This window comes from Phyllostomus discolor, chromosome 11, assembly GCF_004126475.2.
Source record: "Phyllostomus discolor isolate MPI-MPIP mPhyDis1 chromosome 11, mPhyDis1.pri.v3, whole genome shotgun sequence".
In the NCBI taxonomy this organism is placed as follows: domain Eukaryota; kingdom Metazoa; phylum Chordata; class Mammalia; order Chiroptera; family Phyllostomidae; genus Phyllostomus; species Phyllostomus discolor.
In genome coordinates, this window is record NC_040913.2 from 11,353,022 (window position 1) to 11,357,486 (window position 4,465).

The 4,465-nt window shown below is 37.8% G+C and overlaps 1 long non-coding RNA gene across 1 annotated transcript; it reads right to left on the minus strand.

Moving 5' to 3' along the window:
* Window positions 1-689: 689 nt before the first annotated feature.
* On the minus strand, window positions 690-4,181 carry LOC118497273. Its single transcript, XR_004899796.1, has 3 exons — window positions 3,991-4,181; window positions 935-939; window positions 690-702 (listed from the first exon to the last, which is right to left on the minus strand). It is a non-coding gene; the product is annotated as an uncharacterized LOC118497273 (long non-coding RNA).
* Window positions 4,182-4,465: the final 284 nt, after the last annotated feature.

Genomic DNA, 4,465 nt, shown 5'->3' on the forward strand with positions numbered 1-4,465 from the left:
CAGCAGGGAGTGGGAGGGGGATAATGGGGGGAAAAGTACAGGGAATAAGAAGCATAAATGGTAGGTACAAAATGGACAGGGGAAGGTAAGAATAGTATAGGAAATGGAGAAGCCAAAGAACTTATATGTATGACCCATGGACACGAGCTAAGGGGGGAGAATGCTGAAGGGAGAGGAGGTGCAGGGTAGAGGAGGATAAAGGGGAAAAAAAAGTGGGACAACTTAATAGCATACTCGATAAAATATACTCAAAATAAAGAAAAAACAAAAATGAGGCAAAATAACCACATTAGCTTTGGATTCATAGAGCAGATTGCTATTGATAAGATCATTATGGGAACTAAAACTGTTATGAAGTTTGAGATGGAATTCCCATATTCAGAATTCCTTAATTCAATAGTCCGATGGTGACATTTCAAGGTACTCTGTACATGATCAGGTGTTTTCTGCATGGACCTCCTCCCCTTCCCCCAAGTTCACGGTAAGCATGGGATAGAGCCAGTGGGTTCCCCTCTACAGGGCAGCATCAGCAGTGGATATTTATCACAACATTTGTTCTGTCGTGCCAACTCAGCTGAGGGTGCCAGCCAAGCTGATTACACAGCAATTTAGTTTTTGGCAGATTTTCCTGCCATTTGCATATAAGGGTAAAGGTGATATGCTTTGTATAAAACACCTTGCTTAATATGTCTGAAGAGCATTCTTAGGCAGGTCAGACACTGGAGCATGGAAATGAAATCTTGGTAAGGATTGGGTCGCTGCAAACAGTAATTGTCATCGGTTTGGCTCACTACAGCTACGGCTAAATTTCTTGTCTTCCAGATATAATTAACTAGAGCCCCCAAACTATCCTGTAATAAGGGAAAAAAATCACCTGTGTCATAGATTTTTATGGGCTATCAGGATTTTACTGTCAAGAGCGAGTACTGAAAACATTCTCTCAGTACAGTGATAGCAATTACAGATAGGGATACAAAGTCAAATCTACCTGGATTTTCATGTTACTACTGAATGGGAGGAAGAAATTTTCAGGACAATAGTTTTTAGGGAAGAGGCTAAATAATTTAGCACAACACTCAACATTTTCTCTATTTTAAGTAAAATGCCTAAACTCTTAGGTTATACTTTTTAATTTGTTGGATTCTCTTTAAATGACAGAGGGAAGCATATTATAAATATATTTTGTGCTGGATCACAATAAAAACAAAAGTATTTAAGAAGCAGAGCTTGTTCATGGCTTCTTGAACCAAGATGAAAGAGGAAATGAGTTAACTTTCTTGAGAAGCCTAAATGACAGATAATGACATTAACATTAATGATAATGTTAATATCAGAGAAAATATAATGCTTATAATGAACCCAGCACTGGTCTTACCATTTAAGACATATTAACTCATTTAATCCTTCCAACAACACTGTGACACTGTTAGTATAATTATCCCCATTGTACAGATGGGAACTGGGCTAATGAGGGGTGAAGTTACCCAAGTGACAAAGCAGGAAGTGGTTTAATCTGGGATTCCATTTTATACAGCATACCAAAAGAATCCTTTGCTTAACTTCACTGCTGCTAAAGTAACAATAAAACTAACACTTTCATACCTTCCTTACTATAGGCATTGCTAACACAATTAGTCTTCAGAAAAACCCTATGGGGTGGGTACCATTACTATCCGTATTTCTCAGAGAAAATCTCTGAGACCCAGAGAGGGTAAGTGGCTTGTTAACATCACAGCTAATAAATGAAAAAGCTGTGATTCATATGTGATTCAACTCTAGTTGGAAAGTCTACTAACTATTCTGCTATTTACCTGTCTATTTTTTAGAATAGGCAATTATTTAAAATTGTCATAACCAAAACTCAGTGGTTTGTTAAGGTTGCTTCTTGCTAAATTTATGTCATTCATAAGGCTTGAACCAATGAGAAAACCTTGTGTTATGTAAGGAGCAATGCAATTTGTGCATAACTCTATCTACTTTACTATGGATTTTCTGGGTTGGTCCATTGGGTTGATTAGCTTTACTGGATTATTAAATTTTCTCTTGTTTTTAATTTTTAATGTACATATAGTCATAATCTGCATTCACTGGTGATTAAAATCACTAAATTATTTTTGAAAAGATTTTATTGGTTTATTTTTAGAGAAAGGGGAAGGGAGGGAGAGAGGGAGAGAAACATGAATGGATGGTTGCCTCTTGTGCACCCCCAACTGGGGACCTGGCCTGTAACCCAAGCATGTGCCCTGACTGGGAATCAAACCAGTGACCTTGGTTTGCAGGCCGGCACTCAATCCACTGAGCCATACCAGCCAGCGCTAAAATGACTCAATTATTGAGACATACTTTAGTACAGAGGTCATGAACATCAGCCCTCATGCCAAACAGTCTGGATTTGAATTTCCACTGAATAGTTGTGTGATCTTGAGCTCCTAACTACCCATGCCCCATCTTACTCACCTATATACCAGCAATACTAGTAGCCCCTGTATCCTGGGGTTTCTGTGAAGGCTAAATATTTTCTTCTGCGTAAAATGACTAAAGCAGTGTCCTATAAATTGCGTTCTTATAGATGTCTGATGATAGTACTAACTCTCCCATTCACCAGGTATAATCCCACCTCAGGGCCGTTGCTTGTGCTCCAGTTTCTGCCTGAACCGCTCTCCCCCCAGTGGAGTGCACGGCTCATTACTCTTTTCCTGGAGGGTTTTAGTTAAGTGCTACTATATTTAGTGTAGGCCTTCCCGGGCCAGACTGTCTAAACTTGTAATGCTGCCCCCAACCTCCGTATACTCTCGATCCCCTTTCCTTGCTTTATTTTTTTCTTATTAGTGTATCTGTGTCTCCTTAACATTTCTTCTGCTGCTTTGTGTTTTTTAGATGTTCTATGTTTTACTGATTTGCCCTGTTTACAGTCTATCTCTCTTCACTAGAATATAAACTCTGTAAGAACAGAGAATTCTTTCTGTTTCTCCCTGGGCTGTGTCCCCTACACCTAGAAGAGCCCTGGTACACAGTAGGTGCTTCATCAATATTTGTTCCTGCAGGCATGTATGAGTATTTCCCCTCGATGTAAGGAGGTGACACGCATCAGATGTTATGTGATATCTTCGCTTTTGTATAAACATGTTGCAGACACGTGAGGGTTTATAGAGCTATAAAGTCTGCTGTGAGCCTTGCTGAATTAGAAAAAGATGTCTCTTTTTCCACGAGGTAGCCCTGAGCTAGGGCATGTGACATGTTGGGAGGCAGAGGATCGATTTCAGGCTACTGCCTTTATACATGGAAGTGTAAATTCCTTCTTATTGAGAGGATCAATAATATGATGAATTACAGTATTTAAAAAAACCTAAAAATTGATTAGTAAATATCTATCCATTGCCTACCTAAGTATCTATTCAATCAATATATGCATATCAAGCATAGAATTCTAATTTTTCTTCATCTATTCTAGAGGTTGATATTATTTATTTCATAGCAATAAGTTTTATGTAAACTTTTTTCATTTATTGAAAATATTACAAAGAATAATTTCAGTAGAGATCACTGCATTTAAAATCAATGAAAATTTCCTTGAAATTTTACCTTTGACAGTAGAAATCAGAGTGTTTTCTTGTGTTTTAATTAAAATTTGCTTCATTATAATCTGGTTTTTTAAATTTTGTATTTCATTTTGAATCACCAAGAAAAAAATTTGGACAACCTCTATAATAAAATAAAGAATTTTTACCTAGAAAATTTAAAAGTAATATATTCTAGCCTCAAATTAGAAAAATGAGGTGGCCCTTGATTCTGTTTTACAATTTTGAATACAGTAGCATACCTATATTACATTAGTAATTAAAACATCCCATATATATTTTTGTATCAGTGTAAAGTTTTCTTTTCCTTTTTTTCTGTTCATATATTCATATTGAACTTCTATATCTAGATTTTTTCTCTATCATCAGTTTGTCTCAGAAAAAATATTGTGAGTTCCAGTAAGAAAGGGACATGAATAAGCCAGGCGGTGAGGGACAAATGCCATATGATCTCACCTTTAACTGGAACATAAGCGATAAAAGAAAAAAGCAAGCAAGATATAACCAGACACACTGGAAGTAAGAACAATCTGGCAGTAACCAGAGGGGAGGCGGGAGGGGCTAATGGGGGGAAGGGTTCTCAGGAACAACTATAAAGGACAGGTGGACAAAACCAAAAGGAGGGTGGTAGCAAGGGAGGGAGGGGGGGGGTTGGTTGGGGTGGGGGGGAATGCAGACAACTGTAATTGAACAACAATAAAATAATTTTAAAAAGAAAAGTAGAAATAAGAAAAAACTCAGGTAGGAAAAAAGAAAGCAAGGGAATGCATAAATAGCATGGGTGCGCCAGAGCGGCCCCTGAGGGCTTTGTCTCCTTTCTGTTCCTAAGGGTCTGTAGCGGGCTGAGGGTCTATTACTGAGTGAGAGGAACTAATCACTACGATCTA